We start from the raw sequence: 24,145 nt of genomic DNA on the forward strand, positions 1-24,145 counted from the left end.
AGTTTTAGCAATTGAGGCAGAAGGTAGGCTCAAGGCATTGCCTGACTGCGTTCAGTCGACACTGACAACCTTCGCAAAAGTCCTGCTCCGCGCTGAGTGTTAATCACTGAGCAAGAGGCTGCGCGTGCGTTCTGCATAGAGCACGTGTTCTGACTCCACGTAAAAATTCAAAGCGTTATGTTTACAATTTACCAGCTCGACGACACATTCGCGCGTTCCGAGCTGTATTGCGCTCAGGCAGGCAAACGACCCCCGCTAGGTCTGCTCTCCAATCGCGTGTCAGTAGAGCGTTGTGTGTGGGACGGGCGGCGCTTGTTAGAGCAGGCCCGGGAAAACCGGCACTCTACCCTTCATTTGGGAGCACGCGATCGGGGGACCCTGTAATGAGGCACGCAGCTATGTACACACCCATGTATTCCGTACACGACAGCGCCGCGTCGTTAGAAAAGGTGTGCCGTCAAGGCGAAACTCGACACCGCGTGGCCTGCATCTCGGCCGAAGGCGTGCGGCGGAGAAAGGCGAAAATGAAATCCGGGAAGAGGAGGGTGGAAGGGGGGAGGAGGAGGGAGGGTGTAGCAGGAGCGGCGGCACACAGTGGCATCACGTCGTAGCCGCGCACAAAGGGGCCCACTGGCACGCGGGCGGCCGAGTCCCTGTCGGACGATACGCACGCGGCACCGATAGTGGGTCGCCAGAGAAGAATGGCCTGCTGGCAGCAGCAGCCGCGAAGGTGCGGGCCATCGACACCTTCGCGGCTGCGCGAGAAAGCTTGTGGCACGCGAGCAACCTTTGGTGCGGAGACGAAAGAGTTGGCACAAAGACAGAGCGGGAACGAACGCCGGGGGGGGGGGGGGGGGGGAGAAAACAAAATCAGGAGGGAAACGTGACCGAGAGCAAATTCAGAAAGTTCGCCGTCTCTCCTGTTCTAGAGCCTTACTGTCGGTACAGGGCTTCCAGCCGAGCTGCGACAGTCTTTCAGCAGCGTAGTTATTGCTTCGCGAACGCAGCGGTGAAGGCGTCAACATTAAGCCACGCTATACTGCTACCGGCACCGCACAAAGACACGCACATCAGAGCACCACCCTCGCAGTGTCGCAACGTCACGCTGAGTGGAGTCCACGCTGAAAGCTGTTGTCGAAAACACTTTGCGATGGCCGGTTCGAATTCTTGAGAATTTATGCCTTGCCTGCACTTTTTCGAGATAGCGAGAGGTGCGGAGCAAATCCCCACCTCTCTTCTAATCCGCAATGCACGACGCATAATAAACTTCTCGCAACACTTTCGCCCGACCCTTTGGCCCCGGCTTCTCTGGGGACGCGCAGGACGGCAAGCTGTCTTCTCCGCAGCGCTCGGCGGCGCACGCGAGTGCCGGCGGCGGCGGCCAATGCGGGCGCTGGCGCGGACTGCGGCCAGCCGTAACCGGCTCTGCTGCGCGGGCACTGCGCGCCGGCGGGGGGGAGCGAGGAGGGCCCCCGAAGAAGGGAGAGGGCCCGAGAAGCTCATCTTCGAAGTAGGCCATCACGGACCGGTAACTGAGTATAAGAGACTCGCGAGGTCCCCGGGCTACATTTGGGTGCCCGCTATCCGTACCGGCGGCAACGGGACGCTCCTCCGCGCCGCAGCACTGAAGGAGAAGGGCCAGAGAGACGCTTCGTGTTGTGACGGGATGAAGGACCTGTGTGTGGTGTAGCCGCTCTTCTTTCTCCTCCCTCCCTCCTCCGGCTTCGGATTTGACTGGGCCGTCGGCTGCCACGCCACGACCACGACCACCGCAGGCAGCAGGAACAGCCGACGCTCTCAGTGATCAGGACTACTGCTCCAGTGTAGGAAGGACCCCGAGGATGCTGCTCTGCTTCTGAGGCTCCAAGTGCTCCCGTTTGCCGCCTCTTGACTCGCACCCTGGTCAGCCGGGGCGACGCTGACGCTCCCTGAATGCGTTGTCTCGTGCGTGCGCGACAGACCACCGCCTGACTCCGCCCCTTTGTTTAAGGACGAGGATACCCTTCTGGACTAAAACGAACGCCTACGACCAGGTGAGCGCTTCCTTCTAGCTACGAGGGGAACCGCGGCGTTGATTTCCGTTTGCCTTGCCTGATATGCAATGGTATTCCGATGGACTTGGGAAGTTGTCCGAAAGGAGTGTGCGGCATCGCACGACATGAGCTAACGAACCCCAACGACGACAAAAATGCTTTCTTTAATGAGCGATAAGGTGGCGGCGCACGGACGCTGCTGCATTTCGATGCCTCCAGATTCGAAATGCAGCCGCTCCCGCCTGGAATCGGATCGCTCTGAATTATATGTCTAGCACTGGATGGATGTTGTAGGGTGCACTGAGGGAGTCCCCCAACTGGCCTATGAGCGACAGTAACGGTGTGCTCGGGTTCGCTATCGTGCGCATACGCGGAGGAGAGGAGAGAGAGGAGCAGCAATCGAAATAATTTGCAACTTTCGCGCTCTTCATGCTCTGAAGGCAGCGTGCAGTTTGTCTAGGAGGCGTGGCAAAAGCTATACGGCGCGTGCACGAAACAGCCATCCCGAGTAAGCGCTTTCCATTCCCCGTGCCTCTGCCACCGACTGCGACAACATACCGGCACGCGTATCGTGCACGCTACATTGTGCAGGAGGTGGCGCGAAAGAAAGAAAACAGCGTCTGACCGGCCGTTTTCGCCCATCCGGGCCTTTCGCGCGAGCCACCTGCAGTGTGCATTGCAGTGCACGAAACACGACGACAGCATAGACGGCCTTCAGTTGACAGTGCCGGAGTACACACAGACAGGCTTTAATGAGCGAGTAACTAAGATGGTTCTCTGCGCGTAGATCCGCAGGATGCTGTGTACTACACATGCAGGCTGATAATGCAACACAAGAGATCATGTCAGGAAAGAAGTGATGCCTCGTAGTAGTTATGTGAGCTCAGTAAGGAAGCAATGTCATTTCTCACATTTGATGATGCAAACAAATGGCACAAAGGTGCTGCAGTTGAGGCGGCCTAGGAGGACCACTAGGGGGATACAGGTTGACCGCTCCGTTGCTTAGCGAGGCGCGGATACCTCTGGATGGAAGAACGCGGAAGCCCAACGAGCGGATTCGCCGACAAAGGTTGGAAGAAGAGAGCGCCGCATCCAGCCAGGGCCAGACGGAAGGACACGACTTGCCACTAAAGCCATGCTTTCTCAGTCGTGAAAATAACCGGGCGGTTAAGGGGTCATAGCCAGCGCCGACCCCTCCGCCAGCAGCAGCGACAACAGTGCAAGGAGAAGACACGGACGTCTTTTTTTTTTCTCTCTCTCTCTCTTTCCCGTGGAGCGGAATAAGCGGCTTCTCTCCAGCGCGTGGACCGCCTAGGATGACAGAAAGAGAAAGAAAGCGCCGCAGCGATTCACAGAGAGAGAGAAATGCAGGGGAACAACGGCGCACTCGAGCTGTACAGCAGCAGCGTCTTCTGTGGCGATCGCATGAAAACGAGAGAGCGAATCCGAAGCCGCCACTGTCCCCGCGATCGAGCGGAACGGCTGCCGCGGTGGTGCGACCGCCAGGCTCTCCGTCGGCGGCCAAGCGCGCAATCGGACGGTCGCCCCCGTATAAAGAGACTGCCGAGGGAAACTGTTTTCTTTTTTTCCTTATTCGCTCCCCTCTGAACTCCGCTTCCTACCGAAATCCCCGCCAAATCTTCCGATCTCGTTCTCTCTTTCTCCGGCGCATGCAGCTTTCCACGCGGCGACGAAAGTCGCGTCGGGCGTCGTCGTCGCGGAACGGGGATTCTCCCGTTATTCGGGGGGTCAGTGTCGCGCCTAACGGTCCTTGCGTCCAAGGCCAGAGGCTCGTTCGCGAAAGTAAACGTAGTACGTATATACGTACACCACGTCGGCTGGGAGCAGCGCGTCCGCAGTGCCTGAAGGCGGGCCTCTCTCGAAAAACAGCGCCTACTGGTGGGCGAAAGCCCCCTCGATGTGATCGGTCCTGTGAGCTCGTGGGTAGTGGTTTTGAGCCTCGCCAAAGCGGCATTCCGAAAAAAACGAGCAGGAACCAAAGTCCAATGCGTCGCTCTGCGAGGGTTGGCCGATATGTCGCAAGTCACCACTCAGTGCTCAAAGTTTCTGCCACGTGTGCAGCGTCTTTTCTGCGTGCTTGTGTACACTTGCGAACTTCACTTTGTATATTACGTGAGAAGACGAGGCACACTTGTACCCAGCTCGCAGTCTATGTCAGCAGTTCTGCTCGTGGGAGCCGTGACACTATATTTCGTATGTATAACCAGCTTTACTTTGTGTGCACTTGATCGGTAATAGTTTATGTCCGGTAACTACAGGGGTATTTTCTGACATTCGTAAAAAGGAAAGCAACACGCTTAGTGTGTCCCCGAGCAGCCGAGAATGTACAGGAACCGTCTGGCGCTGATAGCCGCTGTCACATATGAATAGTGTAGTTTCTGAGTGGCATGAAAGTAGTCACGTCATAAGTGTTTCGAGGTTCGACGAGCAAATGTACGCCTTCAGCCCTTAAGCAAAAGGGAAACCGCAGCATAAGGCCCAACGCTCTGCCCGCAGTGCTGACTCAAAAGTGCAACACCTTGCGTCGTTGGAGTAAACTCTCAAGGATTTTCTCATTGATTTCTATCTGATGCAGTGTGCCGAGTTCGCCATTCGTATTTTACCCATGCGTATAACGTGGCGAATACAGCATCATCGGTCGGCAAGAGGCGATGTAGAAAACTGTATGCGTCAGACTCGTGACGAGCGAATGTACGGCTGGAAGTGCAACCTGTTACCAAGCCTGTTGCGGTGCTCTTCTTCCACGTGTTCCAGAGCGCGCTGAGAAGCTGAGCCTTCCTCATATTCGTCGCCGACTTCACAGTTGCAGTTAACTTGAAGAGAAGTGATGACGCCCAATCTGTGATTGGGCGTCATCACCCCCCCCCCAGCTGTCATTCCAGCCAAACCAGGGTGTAACGAAACAGGGGCTTCGGACAAACGTCCCGGCTGCACTGGCCCGGCGGGGACGGTGTCCTTCCAGCCTCGTCAGACACAACGGCGTCCGTCGCTTCTCTGTAACACCGTCTCTGTCGCCACTTCACGCCCGGTTTTACCTCTCTAGTCTTACTTTCGTCTTTTCTCGGTCTTCAATCTCGAGTCATCGATTTTTCGGCAAAACGCATGTGATCCAACCGAATCAGGAATAATCCGACACCTCGACGTTCCTTCGACTTAAAGCGTTCAAGCTAAAAAGCGTAATTTCAATAACGTGGTTCCCCCATTCTGTCCCCGTCTGTGAAGTTGAGCTCTTTGGTCATGGCTGCGAATATGCATTGAGGACAGTGCCACTTTGACCAAGCATATCCTCGCGAGGCAATGTGACAATTTTAATTCTTTTCAACTTGACGCACTGCGAGCAGAGATACATATTTTCTCTCGTTGCAAATTAGTTTGTTGATCCCCGCATGAAGGAACCCAGCACAGAAGGACGGTACATCAGCGAAAGAAGACGGTCCTATCAATTATTCCAGTGTGCAGTGTTTTTATTGTTTGTCCTGCTACTCTCTCTGTCTACAGCTAAAAAGGATACTAAATTCCTTGACGACGCCTATTGCACAAAACAAGCTATGGGAGGTAACATAGCATCCTTGAAAACTTTGCACTGAAGCTACATTTAATTGACGCTGAAAATCGCAAGTGAGAACGATTGGTTTGGTTTGTAGGGGTTTAACGTCCCAAAGCAACTCGGGCTATGAGAGACGCCGTAGTGAAGGGCTCCGGAAATTTCAACCACCTGGGGTTCTTTAACGTGCACTGACATCGCACAGTACACGGGCCTCTAGAATTTCGCCTCCGTCGAAATTCGACCACCGCGGCCGGGATCGAACCCGCGTCTTTCGGGCCGGCAGCCGAGCGCCCTAACCACTCAGCCACCGTGGCGGCTGCAAGTGAGAACGAAAAAAAAATCTTTTGGATTTCATTATAGGTGGGTAAAACTGTCGAGTGAAGACGAGGCTCCCTCAGCCCCGGTTAATTCAAAACACTCCAAAAGTTGGCTCTAATCCGAAGAAGGCATAACACGGTTGCCACCCACGAAGTCGCTATCACGAGGCCCCGACGAGCAGGTGCCCCCTGCCAGCGGCAGCCGAGGCCTCCTAAACGTGACGTCACCGGTGCCAGCGGCTATGCTTCGGGCCTCGTCGGCAAAACGCGCTCGTGATGCAAGTAGCCGTAATGGCACACAGTGACAGAGCTTGCGCAATGGGGGCTGCGCCAGGTCACATTTTTTTTGGCCGACGCAGCCGAGAGCGGCGGCTATCGGCGGGACGCCTTCCCGGTAAGTGACCCAGAAAGCGGCTCGCGATGACCAGGCAGCCGCGCTCGGGGCGGCCGCTCTAAAACGGGTCACCAAGAAGACGAGGAGAGGCCGCCGGCGGCGGAGGGAAGTGGGCCCCCTTTCCCCCTAATCGATCGAGCCTCCGACGACGCTTCTCCTCTGCGCGCGGAATGCGGTTTCCGCAAATTCGACAGCTCGGGCGACGTCATTGGAGAGCGCGCGCTACAAACAAGCCAGTGTCGAAACAGGCGTCAGCAGGATTAGCATCGACAGCAGCAGGAGCCGCGCAGTACATGCTATCAGAGGCCAACAACAGCCGCAACACCGCCATCTTTTTGTTGTGAATGTTGCTGCCATGCAACCTTTGAAAAATATATATAGAAAGGAAACAGACAAAAATAATATGTACAGCTAGCTACGGCGTCTCCCTATTAATCCGATCCCTTGACACCGGGAGAGGTTCGAACTCGACCGCGGCGGCTGCCTTTTTATCGAGACAAAACGCTAAGGCGCCCGTGTGCTGTGCGATGTCAGTGCACGTTAAAGATCCCCAGGTGGTCGAAATTATTCCGGAGCCCTCCACTACAACACCTCTTTCTTCCTTTCTTCTTTCACTCCCTCCTTTATTCCTTCCCTTGCGGCGCGGTTCAGGTTTCCACCGATATATGAGACAGATACTGCGCCATTTCCTTTCCTCCAAAACCAATTATTATTAAACCGGGAAAATAATAGTAAAAAGGAAGGAAAAGATTTTTGCTAGCCCCGGCATCTGCCATCGATACTGAAGCACCTGCGCTGCCCCATCGATACTGAAGCACCTGCGCTGCCCCAGCTCAGGTGCTTCAGTATCGATGGCAGATGCCGGGGCTAGCAAAAATCTTTTCCTTCCTTTTTACTATTATTGTAATTAAAAAAACCAAACCGTGAAAGCTCTTTTGCGGGTGGCTATTTCATGAGCCTCGATCAACTTGCGTGCTCAGATGCGAACGCGAAGAAGAAACCAACAAAAATACGGATGAGGCGTAGGCATATACTTTAAGAATGCAGAGCGCCCGGGGTGGAATGAAGGGGAAGGGACCATCAGCCTCTCGTGTGGTAGATGCCACACTTTTCGTGACAAACCTGCCAGCGAACAAATCGCCTTTACAACAAAGGTCGTCGCAGAAACAGGCGCCCTCTATCTCTTCACGCATGCATCATGTGCCTTGTTTTGGCAACAGAAGTCGGGCACTGGCAACGGGAGCGGTTGTGCGCTGACATGCGCAAAATTAAATCTTGAAGTGTGCTTCTATTTGTTCTGCAAGTCCCGGCTGTGGTTTCGGGCAACAGATTTTTATTCGTTTCGGAATGCTTGGAAGGTGAGTGTGCACTCAAGTTTCTGAGGTTTAGTTACGTTAAGCCACGTTGGGCAATAAGGAATCTCGGAGTATTCCGAGTCCACCGTCGCAGAAGAATGGACCAAAGACAACTAGAGAATAAAAAAAAATAGACTGATGGCGTCAAGAAGCAAACCTGTAATACAAGTCCGAATTCCAGTTCAAGGTTCGAAACCTGCCTCCGAACAAACGCCGTGATTCAGCTCGTCAATCTATGTCTTTTTCCCCCAATAAGAAAGCGAGAGATTGATTTTAAAATGCACTAAGCGATGTTGGCCTCTAACGAATCATTACCGAGTTCTACTGAAAAAAAAAAAGGCTCATTTCACCCGAAAACGGAGATGTTATTAGGTAGAAAATGCTAAACAATGAATTACAGGCATCGCCGCCACACAGTTTTCACAACAAAACTGCCGTGGCGCTCTTATTTTTGTTTTGGTGTATATTTTAGAGAATCTCTACTCGTTTATCACGTCGGTGACCAAAGAGTCCCCAATATGTTCGACGTTATTGGCAACATCACCAGTTCGAACTGGGCGGCGGAAAAAAAAACTATACCAATTCCATGTTTTACTTCAAATTTCACACCAATAATTGCGGATTGTCATGTCAAACAAACATCAAGAGACCCCGAAAAGGGAAAGGGCCAACAATCGAATTTTGCCAAGATCAAAACTAATTAATTGCACGTAGTTCCCTTTTGTCCTTTCGTATAAACTCCGATGGCCTATACTACTACGAAAAGGGTTGAACATTATGCCATCCATGCTGGCGAGTAACCTCGAAGTTTACATGCATCCGCATAGTTGAGGTAGAGTCTAGCTTTTCTGATTTTATTTGTTTGTCCACCTTGTTTTGATTCCACCTTTCAACGTTGTTGCCAAGACACCGCGCTCGAAAACACTTAGGCACGACATCATTATCCTCCCTACCGTTTCCATCGATTTTTTTTAGCTATTTAGGGCTCGAATCGATCGCAGCGCCGGTGTGCTCTTTCAGAAAAAGAAAAAAAAAACCAGACGGGCACAGTACATGTCACGCATAAGCACTGTTGTGCATTACGGCACTTACCGGACATTTTCTTGCGCATGAGAAACCCACGCACAACTGCAACAACGCACAAGGCTAACACGCGCTCGTGAAAAACGCGGTTCTTTGCGAACGAATCTGACGTAGTTTGTACACTTGCAGGCGACAGCGCAGCAGGCGCGGAATTGGCGTCAATTCCGGTTCTCACGTTCCTCGTCATACGCTCTTTTCTAAACTCTGCGGGCGCTTGACGTCACAGGGTAACTCCCCCAAATCACGCTGTAGAGAGGTTCAGCTCCTGGACGTGGTCGCATCCTTCACGTCTAGCAGTGCATACAACAGCAGCCAATGAGATTTTCGAGCCCTCCTTCGATATAATGTCCAAATTCGTAAAAGTTTCACGGAAAAGAAAAAGTCAAATGGTAAACATGGATCTGAAGGAAGCATCGCGAGTCCTGCCGCATGAAAGTTGCTCCGATGCAATAAAAGTATCCATGGAATAATGCTAATTGTCATCCTACCTTCCTGGACTTCACTGTCATTATCTTTCAGTTGATGCGCGTACAGAATGCTGCCTCTGCGTTCGCACTGTTGTAGCCCACTTAGTTTCAGGGCTAATAAGCGACTTGTGCACCCAACTCCTCATGCGCAGTGTTCCTACGTACTCTTACCGCCCTGCAGGCATGGCACTGTTACTGCTCATGCCGCGCACCGAGCACGCAAAAGTAGTGGAGGGCTCCGGATTGATCTCGAACGCGCGAGGTTTTTAATTAACTTACACCGAAATCTTGAATTATTGGTTGTCACAATGCCTTTGGTTTGTTGCCCTTTGCCCTAACAACGGCGTCGCTGGACGCCAGGAAGACAAAGATAAGGTGCTCAACATGCATTGTTTGACAGGTGCACGTGGTGTAGTCACGGGAAATGCAGCCACGGGAAATGTAAATAAGCTGTACGGTTTCCCTCCTCAACGGAGTCCGACAACGTCATTCGGAGACGGGACCTGCGGGGCTGAACGAGTCAGCCTACTCAAGGGCCTCTCCGCCTCCAACTGTGGCGGCACCGGTGGCGTTGAAGGGCAATCTCCAACACTGGTAGCTTGCGATGGGGTTAGAACCACCCCCCCCATCCTCAACAATGGGAAAATGGCATCGCTAAATAGGGTTACAAAAGAAGCATGGGTTAATTTTTTTTTAGATCTGCGCCGGGGGACACACTTAATGACAGATGTTAATGGTTCCGTGTTAATAGATGACACAGACTGCGGCCATGTATTATCAACCAGAGAGTAATCGCATGTTAGCATCCACCTGAGCGCAGCTACAAAGAAAACCTGTGAAGATGGATAGCTTCCTTTTGTAGCCGTATGGCTACCCTCATGTGGATGCTAATAAGCAATTACTCTGCAACTCTCGATCTCTTGATCAATTCGGCCTCGCCCTACTATCTACTAGCCGTCCTGGGTTAGCTCTATTGGCAGAGCGACTGACACGGTTAGGCGGTGGTCCCGGGTTTTGATCACCGGAATTTTTCTTTAACTGCGAAACTTCAAAGAAAGCTGTAAACACTTCCTTTGTAGCCGTACGGATGCACTAAGGTGGATTATAATGAATAATTGCTCGCTGATGCAAATTTAGTTCGTCTTGAAGGCTTCCCCTAAATACAGCGGGCTATGTTCACTGTTTTGAAGGTTAGACATCTCGCCATTAGGCACGCAAGTAACCCTGAGATGAAGCCAGTTGAGCATTTATTAACTGACTTAACATTTCTGAAGCCTTTCGGCTTCATCGAAACGCGCCGAGGTCGATCCCGCCAACTTCTGCTCAGCAGCCGATCGCCGGCAGCCCCAACCCACCGTGGTGGCTCAGCGGCTTTGGCCTCCGGCGGCTGAACCCAAGGCCGCGTTTCGATGGAGGCGAAATGCAAGCGACGCCCGCGCTCTGTGTCACGTCAGCGCACGCCAAATAACCCCAGGCGGCGAAAATCTATCCGGAGCCCTCCACTAAGCGGCGTCTCCCGTAGCCCACGTGCAGTAACGTTAAAAATTGCCAACCACGTCACGCCAACGTGTAGCCACTGCGCCACCGCGGTCGCGTTAGAGCGAAGCAGGCCCGAGCTGCAGGGCCTTCCTGGCGTCGCTAAAAGCGCTCGGCATCTTCGACCCATCGAGGGGCGCTCACGCCGCGCGGGTCCCGAGCGGAAGTTCGTCCGCTGCGTCGTCGCGCACGCGAAGGACTCCGCTGCTGCGCGAGGCAGCAGAGCTCTTCCGCGGTGGCGCCTTTCGCAACGCCTCGTGGCGCGCACCGGGAAGTTGGAGTGGGGGGGAAGCCCGAGGCGCCAGGAAACGCGCGCCGGTCGAGGTCAATGGCGCGGGAGCCGATGGGCCGCCGCTCGGCGAGTAATTGGCCGCCTCCTCCCGGGGGCAAAGGAGCGCCGTCCGACCGCCGGCACGCGGGGCCACGCAACCGCGTCGCAAGGCCGGGGCGACGCCAGAAACACCCTCCGAGACCGCGCGCGGTTGTAGGAAGAACGCGGGGAGACAAGCACGTGGCGGCCGCCAGCGTACGTCTGCTGCGCTGTTCAGCGCTTCTCCTTCCACCGCACGTCAAGCGGAGCAGACGACAGCGCCGTTCATTTGATGGCACGCTGAGCGGAGTACAGAATCGAGTTCCGATTATTTATTAGCGCGCCGAAACAGATAGTACGCTGTGTCGTACGGGGGAAAGAGCTCTGATAAGGCAGAAAAAAAAGAAAAGAAAAGCGAAAGGTACGCATCGACGCCGTAGTCGAGTTCCAGAGACAACGCACTGTCCACTGCACCCATCGCCGGCCACGACTGGTTCCATAATTACCCAGAAACGTTTGCCGGCTCGTTGCATTCGTGCAATCCTATATAGTCGAGCAAGTTCTGTTCAAATAGGAAGAAAACAGAGCTGTGGGTGCTGACGAGATTCGGTAATGCGAAGCATCTCTCGCTTCACACTTTGTCTGCGAAAGGCGTTCGCACGCAGAGATTTCAAGCGTGAGCTCGCATTCGTGCTCACCGGGCTTTGTCTGGTCAAGCGGTTTCGTTCTCTGGATCCGGCGAGTCGGCCGCTTCCAACATGCTGTGCGCGGTCTCGCAGTGGAAGATGTCCGTATTTTTTTTCTTACGCCGTTTTTCTTACAGCTGTTGCAAAGTCCTCGGCAGATATAAAAAAAAAGCTTTGGACATCCGGCGGCAAGAGGGCTGGTCAGCGAGATGGGAAAGACCAAACCTTTCGAGTAACGCGACTTCATCCTTGCGCCAATTCCTTCGTAGGGTAGGTTTCTGCTTCGTCACCACCCGACAGCGAACTCGCGGCATCGTGGCGTTCCGAACCCGAGGTCTCGCTGGCTTCGCTCTCTCCATTCGGGGGCTGCCTGTGGGGCGCCGCCGTGGGCAAAAACGTTAGCGGCGCTTAAAGTGTAACCCCACTCCCTTAGTTCGAGTTTCGTACTCGAGAGCAGCAAAAGGGTGTATTCTGGTGACACCGTTTCTTGCGCAAAGCGCATGGTAGCCACCACGCCGGGGTTTTCTCTTCGCTTATTCACCGCAATATCCTGGCTTCCGACTGCCTTGGCTACCACTCTACTTCTGCTATTACTACCCGCGATACGTTAGGGATACGGGCGAGGTCTCTCTTTTTAGACATTACACTACTACCTACCTACCTATATACTACCTCCCTACCTACTACTACTACTACTACTACTACTACTACTACTACTACTACTACTACTACTACTACTACTACTACTACTACTACTACTACTACTACTTCTTCTTCTTCTTCTTCTTCTCCACTACTGTGGCGCCTCTGATTCGCCGAAAGCGGGGAAGGAAGAAGGGGGAGGGGTATTATTGCATAACTTTTTATGCAACTCACGATGCAACAGTATGCAACAGTTTTTATGCAACAGTAACTCACGATGTTCGGAGGAGTAAACAGGCAAGGATATTTAGGAAATCGTTCGTCGCTTACTGAGCCTCAGAGTGATACCTTTGCGCAGATGAAAAAAAAAACCGTGATAGCGTCAACGAGGGGCACTATACGCCGTCCAAATTAATGTTTTGCTTTAGTTTTCATTTAACGGCCGCCTTGAAACTGCACGCTCCAAAACACACACACACGCATACACATCGGTGTGGTGGGAGTGAGCACCATGCCGTCCTCGCAGTACTGCGGTCATCAGTACAACGAACGGCACCTCACACTAAGTGCGGGGTATCCTAAACGTATCTTCACATCACCGACGCAATATCGCGCGGCACACGTGAATCGGCGACTGTCGGCGCGCTGCAGCCAAGCGGAGCTGATCTCTTGGCGCTATAAGGCCTGGCGTCGCCACACGCTTCGCACGCACAACAGAGTCGCTCTATCGAAAATTCCTGCCCGAGTTCATCGTGATATAGTCCGTCACCGATCTTTACGGTCGTCCTCTCTTCCGGCTGCCACTTGGACTTTTCGGCGAGGCGGCTGGGTTTCCACACCGCACGGGCCTGCGTCTGCTGACACTCCCCGTACCAGCCGGCGCTTTTGGGTGGCGCAAGAGAAGCGCCGTCTCCGAGTGGTTTTATTACGCAATCATTGGCCCATCAGATATAAGCACTATATTTGAAATCGTTTCTGCTCCGACGCGCCTGGGCTAGACTCCAAAATATCCGGAAAACGATGCTTTTAAAAGAATGCCGCCTACACACACGCACCTTATTGATTTCTTTGATTTAAAAGTGCCACTGCGGAAGACGTTTTCAGATAAGCAATCAATCCGTAATATAACACGCATGCTTTCATTCTTTCGCTCTAGCGTTGCGCTCGTTTATCGCGTTCCTTCTAAGCGAACTTTTGGCGCCATTTCATCGTTGCGGTATAAAGATACGTGGCAGTAAGAGCCGCTTAGAAACAGAGTACTCGAGCGCTATGGACTCTGACGCTTGATCATCACAGGCGAGTTCTCTCAAGTACACGTGTGGGGTACTTTCGGTATAGTTCCCTGCCTCTCTGAACCCGGCTTTTGCAAAGGCGATAAGCCTGGAGCGTGAACATTCAAACGGAATAACCTTGGTGTTATTAGCTGATCGGCCCGTGAGCAATCAATATGAAGCATTGGTCGGGGACGTGTAACACTATTCCAATCTATTCTAGGCCAAGCGTTCCTTCCGGCACTCCTGATTACGCCAGCCAATGTCGAAGGTCGCGAGGCGTCAAGCTGTAATATAACTAACTCGTGCCGTCGTATTACTGCTATTTACTTGAGACCGCGCAGAGAGCAATTTCGTCCACAAGTGCAAGCATAGCTGAAGAACATCATCAGACAGTGGAAAGGTTGTTGCCCGCTGTTCTCACAGAGGCGATTTTCGGTCCATTTACATTCGCTTGAAATGTGGCGTCTGTAAATGCGTGCTGAAATTTTTGTGGTGCGTGCCGCGTGTGTTAGAGGACGAGAAGAATAAAGGAATAGTAGCCAGCGTGACACGGCGTGAGAAAAAAGACTGTCTTTCGAAGGCACTTAGCAGAGAGGTATAGGAGAAGATATGGAAGATCAATATTTTCAAACCTTGGAACAAATGTGCATTTGAAAGTCGGGCAGTTACAGATTTGACGACCATATTCGTCGGGGTTGAGGTCGGTCGTGAATGGCGAGCGCTGCTGTCACGAAGTTATCAGTAACTATACCTCTAACGCGTGAAATTAAAACATGTAATGTCTCAATTTGGGATTCTTGGGGATGCAATTAATAGGATACGGGTCGTAAAACTCACTCATAAAGCTGCCCTTGCGTAAGTCCGGTTCAAAGCTGGATGACATCGCATGCGCTGGCCATCATTTTTTTTTTACCTGCGAAAGCGCGATACGACAGCTAAGGAGACCACAAATGACAGACCTATTGAGAATTTATGCATCTTTCGGACAGCTTCGAAGCCCTACTTCAGATCCGTGCTCTATAGCGCATGCAGCGCCCACTTCATGTCTGCAATCAAGGCGTAATTTTGAAGAATATGGAAACATAAACGTAGCAGTGTGTCTTGCGAACTAACGGTACATGCAGTAGGAAGAGTACGCTTAGCAGGGAGGGCAGTAATTTCAAGTCCACCGAGCTTTACAGGCATCTGAAGCTACACCCTTATAGCCTCGTTTTTGGACCGCAGTACCAAAGGGACGCTGTGCCATGCCAGCGCCAAGTGCACAGGAAAGGCATTTGCTTCGGCTCAGGAAGCAGCCACTCCAGCGCCACGACAGACGAAGCAGCGTGCTGGGATAGCGCCTTGCGAGTAACAACAACAAAAAAAGAAGAAAAGATCGGTCTCCGGCACGAAGATTGACATGGAGGGCTCCTGGGGTTTAGGCATGATTGACACGTGACGCGAACATCTGCGATCACGAATCTCTGCCGACCGAACGCACTTGAACGCGACGACGGTTGGGAGATAACGCGAGCGCACGAGCGCGTCAGAGGTATCCTGGCCGAGCGTTGAAGAGCCCCCCCCCTCCCTTCAGGAATTCAACTGCGCGCGCGGCCAAGTTGGGAGCTGCTGCGGCGCCGCGCGAGCCCCGTAGCCTGATTCCAGTTGCAGAACTAGGCCTCGACGTCTTGAGAGCCGGTGGACGTTTTTTCTGTAAGATTGCAAGGCGGAAGCCACCAGCAAAATGGACCTGCCCTCTCTTGTGCGTGTGTTTTAACGCGTTTGTGGAGCGCCGAACGAACCTTCACTCCCGGGCCGGCAAAACATAGGAAGTTGGTCAGTCAGGGTTCTGACCGCCATTCGGCGGTAAGCTCTGCCTCAATTCGTGCTGAAGCGCTTGCGGGGAACGGGTTGCGAGGACGTCCCACTTTCGAGAGGAGGGGAGAGGGCGGGAGAGGATGTCTGGCGCGTGTATTTGCCGCGCACAAGGTGGCGAACATCGGCAGCATTCGTCGCTCGTGGCTCTCGCGGTCTGCCTGTCATTGCAAGTGGACTTGTCCGGAGACCCCATGTGCCCGCTGTCGTCTGCGACGTTCGCAACGATCGACCGTAGTGAAGGGAGGAGCGTGCAGTGTCCCTACTCGACGGCGACGCATTGGAGCAGGGAGGGAGATTGCTAAAGCTTGCTTTCTTTCTTTTTACAGGTCGAAAGCTTCGCACGTAACGGTTCTGCGGGGTCATTTGCGCCGGCGTCTGTCTGATGGCATCAATATTTCCACTGACCATCCGCCGGTTTAAACTCCAGGGAGGAAAAAAACAATGAACAGTTTTCCATGCATTCGCACACAACGTCACCATTTGATACCGCTCACATCGTTCGAAGAAGCAGTGACAAAAAAATTCAGGCGGCACTTTGTTGACCTAAAGTGCCGTGAGGCGAAAGCCTTTATAGCGCTGTGTTGCTGCTTGTGTCCCTTATGTGTGGTTAAGATGTTAATGAAGCACACAATTGTTTTTTAATCTTAAATGCTGGAGACACTGGAGGGCATTTGGGAGGCATCCGTCTGATTCGACGCCTTTCCGCAAACACTCTCCAGCCTCCCAGACAAGGGGAACTACATATGCGTTGGCAGGAAGTAGCGTAGTCGTTAGCACGCTCGGCTGTGGAACGGAAGGGTGGTGGTTATAGAATACCATCGTGCACAAAGATTTTTTTACTTATTGAGTTGAAGAGTGTCACGGACGGACGGACACCGCGAGTATGAGCCAACAGACGTTTTTAGCATACCGGAGACGTATACCGGTTTACCGGACTCCTCTCGCGCATGCGCAGAGGCTCCCCCTTACCCCAACAATGCCCCTGCGCATGCGTAGGAGGTGTCCGGTAAACCGGTATACGTCTCCGGTATGCTAAAAACGTCTATGAAAGGCTTTCGCCTTAATAGCACCCTTTGAGCTCATAATATATTCACCTGTTCAGTCTCGAATCAGCATGCTGTTGAAAAACCAGGCGCGCACAAGCAAAGTGACGCTGTCAATAAAACGATAATGAAGCCTGCATGAAACGGGCGCACGTGCACGTCAACGTCCCGCTTGCAAAGTAACTCATGGTCGCGCAGAACGCCACCGCTTCTCAAACGTTGTGATCAGAGCGCGTAGGCCGGCCGAGAAAAACACGGATTACCGGTTGCGTGTCTCATTACTTTTTTCTTACTCACCGCGTGTAGACTGAAACTGCATGCCAACGTCTTCGTGTTCAAACAGTGAAGGTTGCCTAAGCTTTAGCGCGAGCATTTGTGAACAGCGGCGCGTAATTCGAAGGTTTTATTGCAATACGTTATAAGATATTGATGCGACCCAGAGAGAGCACAACTGCTACAGCTAGCTTCCACCGGGATAGCATACCGAAGTTCGCACACTTCGTCAAACAATACCATCATATTGTACCGTTTAATCAAGCTCCCTTTCGTAGTAGCCGCATTGCAGTGCGGAATACGTCGCTTGCCTTAGCTACAGCATGAGGTGTCAGCGTGCAAGTCAGCTTACTCAGCGGCGGATGACGGTTGAGTCGCCGCCACGATCGTCAACCGCTACGTGCTGGGCTGTCGCACATTCGAGGAAACCCTTACAGCCAGGTATGCTTCACAGGCGCGCGTGTTTGTGGCAGATGAGCTCGCGCTTGCCGGACCCTTCCCTCGGCCGCCTCAGCGGACCGACCGCGCCGCCGTCTGTGAGACCCCGTCACGCGGGAGGCGCGCAGGCCGAAGTGACGACAATAAAAATAACGAGGACCGCCGTTAGCAGCGTGCCCGCATGCGCGGCCTAAGTGCGCCGCGCCGCTATTATCGCGTCCGAAGGGAGAAGAACGGCAGCCATCGCGGCGTGACTGTTCCCGGGGCGCCGAGAGACGGCAGCCGAGCACACATACGGCGGGCCGCGTTCCCAGCGCCATGCAAATGAACGGGAAACGGACAGAGGAGAACCCGTCGCCGATGCGCGGACAGCCGCCGCTACCCCCGCAGAGAGGTCAGAACGATTTGGACCGAACCACGACGGTGGACGACGCCGAGGACGGAGTCGCATTGCGGAGACGAGAACCAGACTCCCTGTCGACGTCGCCAGACACGCTTTCTTTTTGGGCTTATTCGCAGTTGTCAGCCCCCCCTTGTTCAACTCATCCTCAGCTAGCAAACGTTTGCAGAGGTCGCAGCCAGTGTACGACGCGAATCGAGGCCTCGAGGAGGTTTACCGAAGTCCACGCTCGGCGCGCACGCAGCACTGCTGCATGAAGCACGCACAAGCCTCGGTGTGCGTGCCGCGATAACGTAGCCGGCGTGCAAAGGGACGCAGCAGAAAGAAGAGCTTGATAGCGCTCGCTGTAAACGTCTCACTCCAACAAACGACGACTCCCAGCGCGCAACTAGAACACGGCGACAAGCGCTATACATGGGAGGGGGGGATCTCTTTCTTAACCGCGCTCTGGCGAGGCAGCGTATAATGACGGGGGCGTATGTGGGTTGCGGCGCGCCGTGCATCTCAACGGCCAGTCGTGCCCAGCGCCACAGCCGCCGGCTCTTTTGTCGCCCTTTGTGGACGCCGGCCACGGTCCCGTAAGAGTGGCCGCGTAAACGGCGCGCGCAGTTTTGTAATGCGCCCGACCGTGAAAACCGCCGGCCAGGGGGACAAAGGCGGCCGTCGGCGCACGGATCGGCGGACGGGAAAGTGGCGCACTCGCAGCACACACCACGGCCGCTGCTTTGCCTCCGCCACGCGTTCTTCTTTCTTTTTGCTTTCAGGTTTTGTCCGCGCAGTGTGCATCGTAGTCGTTCAGTGCATAGTGAGACCTTTTTTCTTACGCTCAGGAGCCGTTTACGAGCATTCTGACGAGATTTGGCCTCGTCATTAAGCCACCTAATTAGCTGTCCGGTCATAAACAACATAACTGTGCGAGCCAATTTTCCGCCTTTCGTCGTCTTAGCCACGCTAAACGATGTGAAGATGATGTAAAGAGGAGAGGCAGGCTAGGTAACAGCAACAACATCCTTGCGTGATGAACTGCCACAGGTTTACGAACACTTCGTGATCTAACGTTAGAGCATTCCCACTCAAGATCCTGCATCGCAGCGGAAAGATTTGTCTATTCCTCGCGATGCCGCCATAATGAGCACCACGGCGTACAGCCGGCCAAATCTTTAGCTGGCGCAAGCGACGGCGGTGTTTTCCGTGCTCCTGCAGCTTGTCACTGAGCCCACTTGCGAAAATATCAAATCTAAGCACAGTCTCGCTAAGCCCGTGCTTAATATTGAGCTTTCCGGAAGTGTTCTTGGTCGCAAATCGTGCAGGAGGGCAGAAAAAGCGACCGTCGCGCGCGCCAGCTAAGGATTTAGCTGACTGTACGGCGTGGTAAAATTGTAAATTGGTTTTTGGGGAAACCAAATGGCGCAGTACCTGTCTCACATATCGGCGGACACCTGAACCGTGCCATAAGAGAAGGGATAAAGGAGAGAGTGAAAGAAAAAAGGAAGAAAGAGGCGCCGTAGTGGAGGGTTCCGGAATAATTTCGACCATCTGGGGACCTTCAACGACCACTGACATCTTGTCAGTTTTGTAAACTTTCATTTCAATGTACGACCCGCGTTAATGTTACCCCTTAGTTATACGTGAATAAGTGCGATGTTCCTTTCATGTTACGTAAAAGCACATTTCTATGATGTGCTCAGCGTAATATGTTAATTTGGAAGCCAGGACGGCAGAAAACTTTATTATATATCTAACCATGTATTCTAGTCACCCCGCTTCAATATTAAAAACGAAGCAGTGCTCCTTGACGCCTGCCTTAATTTCCTTTGAAGACAGTTAGCACTTGTTTCAAGTACGTGTTACGTTAAACCTTCGGCACTCGACCTGGAGATTAAATCAAATTAAGGTGGCGGCATTGGTAACTCCAATGTACGGACATACTGGTAACAGATTCTCTTGCCAGCATTAACGATGCATGTCATGCCAGGTGCAGGTTATGGTCGCTGACACGCGGCGTTAAGTGTCCAACTGTCCCGGGGGCTTTTACGGAGAAGAGGTAATCATGACTCTACCGCATCTTTACGAGCAGGTGATGTAAAGAACCGTGAGAACCTAGCCTGCTTGCAAGTGCAATGAAGTCCAAGCTACGACTCTGAAAAGAACCAGAATAGCATTTAAGTTGGTGCAGCTAAACGGCCTGCTCGTGAGGGGCAGCTTCTCTGCAGAACCTGCCATGCAAGAGAAGCCCAGCAAGCAGGGTAAGGGAACGCTGTAGCTTGGAAAGCAGAAGACGGGTGGTAAAATTCTAGGAAGCAGAGGGGAAATGGAGAAAAACGTGGTTTCCGTGTCGTGCTCTTCATTTTAGTTTGTACAGCTCACGGATACGACTCATGGATATCACGCAGTAAGACTCCATGATTAAGATTCGGAACGTCGATCTTGTGGGGAGCATGGTGCACAACGTTCGTCACGAATGTCCGGCAAATGTCGCGCCGCCTAGCGGTACGCTTACAGCAGCCCTGAAGCACAAAGCTCTGCAGCTGTGAGCACAAGAAGTTTGCTCGCCATTCAGCAGTTTCGAACAGCAGGGTTGGCGTACGTGCCCTGCCAAACAGCTCGATAGCGCTCCCGCCGGGCTGGACACTTTTGACAAAGGCTGTACGCGTGATTAAGCAGATATCCACACACCCAGAAGAAAATGAGACTAGCGCTTCCGTATAACCGCTGACAGCTCGAAAAGCCTCACCGCAGGCACACCTATGAAAAAGAAAGGCAAGTATCACCGTTTATTTATTTTTCCCCGGATTTATTGTTATCATTCTGGAACCGGTGAATCCTGCGCAGAAGTCAAAACCAAAAAATTGGCAGTGGTTTAGCTTGGCTAACCCTGGAATTCAGCGAAAAGCAAGCACGCTTGCTAAGCGTCTGAGGCTCGTCCATGGCAGCTCCGCTACACGCTCGCGACCGCCGTTCTATACATACCCACACGACCACGTCGCTATGACGTGGTATCGCATGGTCTTACGGCACCCCCATCGGATGTCATCGCGTGGCTTCACGTCACCCCATCGTATGTTCTTAAGGTCTAAGGTCAACCCAAAGGTCGCCCAATGTAAAAGGTCAACTCAAGGTCAGATGTTAAAGGTCAACTAAAGGTCATGGTTCAAGGGTTCGACACCTTAACTGTACCACATATGGTCATACACGGTTAACGTGGTTGCGCTGAAGGTCGTTCAAGGTCATTCTCCCGCCTACGCGACGACTGCTTACCTAGCGTAGCTTGAAGCCGTTCGCTTCAAAAGTCTCACTAAAAAAAAAGAAAAGAAATGATCACGGCCGTACAATACCTTCGGAAACCCTCCGGGCCCGGCCGCACCCCCGGGCAGCGGTAGCAATAAGCGCGAGCGGCGTTCGTCTCCCGCGCAGTTACGCGTATCCCCGCCAACGCCCGCGGAGGAGGAGGCGCCCCGTGTTTGTAAACGGCAGCGATGGCTCAACAGTGGGCGAGGAGGAACAGGTTCCTCTGGCCGACCTTGAACCAACGCCGAAACGGGGTCAGCGCGCCAACGGGGGAGGAAGAGGGGAAGAGGGACGCGGCGCCGTCGGCGCGCGTAGCGCACGCGCCGGCTCTGCAGCGGCGGGCTGCACTGCTCGCGCATGCAGCCCCCGCTGGCCCGCTCCCTGTTCGCGCAGCGACGCTGCCTCCCGATGGGATCGCCCATAGCGCCACGCTGGCGCAGGTAATTGGAGGAGGAACGAAAAAGCCCTCCAGTAAGGCGTCTCGTTTAGCGGGACGCGTTCTTGCGCCGTGCAAAGGCAAATCTGCGAGGTAGGTGTGCGCTTACTTGGCGTCGACAAAGCAGAGGACAAAACAGTATGCCAACTAGCCCGCCAAAAAGTGCTGCTTCTGGAAAGGCTAACACTGCGGCTTGGCCGAACGCGAAACAACAGGAAAAACCACTCGAAGGCGCCCTTATGCTATTGCCCTTTACACTGCGTGTTCCGTTGCTTTTGTCATTCGCAATACTGTCGCGTTGTAAGCTACGAAAGTGTTATCAGGTAGGCCTCATCACGCCGACTGTGCAGAGCCAGTGTGTTATGTTGCTCGAGGTGAGCTGGTGCGGCGAGTCGGCGGATCCAGAAGATAGCAATTTCGTGTGAACATCAGGCTACACAGACGGTTAGATCAAATGCTCATCTGTTACAACGACGAAACCTAGCAGGCGAAAGTGGTATCATGCAAGTGCTGCCGACGAGAACAAAATAAGAGCACGTCGGATAAGTGTCCAAACGAATTCGTTACTGTCAGACTTGTTGGTTGGGTTCCTCACTGTAATCGAAGTTTTTCTCTTTTTTTTTTTAGACCGTAAGGAACGTAGCTGAACGACAGTCGTTTCAGCAGACCGTGGGATGCAGCGAGGCCCTGGAAGTGATAAGGGAATGCGTCTGCATGGGCAGGTAGTGACCGCAGATCCGGATCAAGAGAGGGAAATAGCTAGAAGGATAATAATGGGGTGGAGCGCATATGGCAGGTTCTCTCAGATCATGAATGGCAGTTTACCACCCTCCCTAAAGAGAAAAAGAATACAACAGCTGCATCTTACCGGTACTCACCTACGGCGCAGAAACGTGGAGGCTAACGAAAAGGGTTCAGCTTAAGGACAACGCAGCGAGGCATGGAAAGAAAAATGATAGGTGTAACGTTAAGAGAGCGGAAGCGGGCACAGTGGGTGAGGGAACAAACGCGAGTTAATGCCATCGTAGTCGAAATCAAGAGGAAGAAATGGGCATGGGCAGGGCATGTAATGCGAAGCCAATATAACAGCTAGCTGCTAGCCGTTAAGGGTAACGGAGTGGATTTGAAGAGAAGGCAAGCGTAGCAGCGGGAGTAAGAAATTTTGGCGGGTGGATGAGATGAAGAAGTTAGCGGGGGATAGGGTGGCCTCGGCTGGCACAGGACAGGGTTTATTGGAGAGATATAGGAGACGTCTTTGTCCTGCAGTGGGCGTAGTCGGGCTGATGATGATGATGATTATGATGGGATGCATAGACAGGCGAAAGAGAAAAAGAAATAAGAGGGTTGGTGCCCTCATTGTAGCCCACCGAAATTAGCCTGACCGCGAGCAGTGTGACCGGCCGCGGCATCGGTTGAAAACTGGCGCATTTCCGTCGTTCATCACCACAGGCAGGTGCGTAAGCTCACGAATTTCACGGTATACTGCACACCGGGCGTCGCCGACGCGCTCAGGCGAGCAAATGGTTTGTCAGGTCTTCGAGCCTTCCCACTTAGCAGCACTTTTCTTTATCTTGACTTTTCTTTCGCCGCATGCCTTCCCTCACACAGTGGTTCACCCAAGTGTTCACCCAGAGTGAGGAACTTACTGCGCCTTTCCTTTCTTCACACTCGGGGCTTTGAGCCGCGATGCTGGCTAATGTTGTCAGCTCTGAATAGCGTCGTTTCAACGCTCTTTCTGCTACGAACGCTGTCCCAGAAACTTAAGCTCCGGGGGGACAGCCGAATCGCGCCGGGATGAAAGGTCTGAAGAAGGGAGAGATGATGATGATGAATTTTTATGGCGCAAGGGCATCTGTGGTCAAAAAACGCCACGGCGCAAGGTTTTCTCTTCTACACAAGGTGTGGTACAAGAGCAATTTCCCAAGCATTTCACCCTGAAGAATCCGAGCACCAAGCAAGGGAAAGCTTGCACCCATTGTATCACCAGTGGGTACCCGGCGGCACAGGGGATCGAACCCCACACCTCCCGCATTCAAGGCGGATGCTCAAACCACAAGGCCACCGCTGCAGTAAGGAGAGAGAGAGAGAGAGAGACGTTTGATTTCGGCCACCTGGTGTTATTTCACATGCACTGACATCGCGCAGGACACGGGAGTCCTTTGCACTTCGTCTCCAACTGAAATGCTGTCAGGATTCGACCTCGCTGCCTTGGACTCGGCAGCCGAACGCCGCGCAACCGCCAAGCCACCGCGGCGGGTCCGGCAACCGTCCACTGCACTACAGCCGCGCCGTCGGAGACACGCGGATGCGGCGGGGGCCGAGCGCACCCACGTTTAGGTCGGCCGCTGCTCGTTGCGAGAGCGGCTCCCGGTGCAGAACGCGGTCACGGTGCCGCGCTCGTAGCGCACAACGGGCCACGCTGCGGCGGCGGCGGCAGTAGCCTCCTCTCCGGCGTGTCAGTCCCGAACGAGCGCCGGCGGATCCGCCAAGCAATGATAAAGCACTCATCGTTCCTGCTTTTTGGGCCGCGGGCACTTCGGTCCCGCACGCGTTCGGACTGTGCGCGCCTCGAGATGAAATCGCTCTCCTGTCGAACACGCTGTCAGCCCTGAAAGGTTCTGAAAAGCGCCCCCCTGCGCCAGTCCCAGGTTTTACTCCGATTACTCCAGCAATCTTTCGTTTTCTTTCTTTTTACCTTACGGTGTTCCTCATCGGTGCTATTAAAAAAAAAGTCGATGTTCAGAA

General features: G+C 53.3%; 1 protein-coding gene across 1 annotated transcript in view; it reads left to right on the top strand.

The window, feature by feature from the left end:
• Positions 1-1,383: 1,383 nt before the first annotated feature.
• Positions 1,384-24,145, top strand: part of LOC144115321 (uncharacterized) — a 66,876-nt gene continuing 44,114 nt past the window's right edge. The window contains exon 1 of the mRNA XM_077649657.1: positions 1,384-2,033. The gene's annotated coding sequence lies outside the window, so the exon portion shown is untranslated. The remainder of the gene's footprint in view (positions 2,034-24,145) is intronic.

Source organism: Amblyomma americanum, chromosome 1, assembly GCF_052857255.1.
Source record: "Amblyomma americanum isolate KBUSLIRL-KWMA chromosome 1, ASM5285725v1, whole genome shotgun sequence".
Lineage (NCBI taxonomy): Eukaryota > Metazoa > Arthropoda > Arachnida > Ixodida > Ixodidae > Amblyomma > Amblyomma americanum.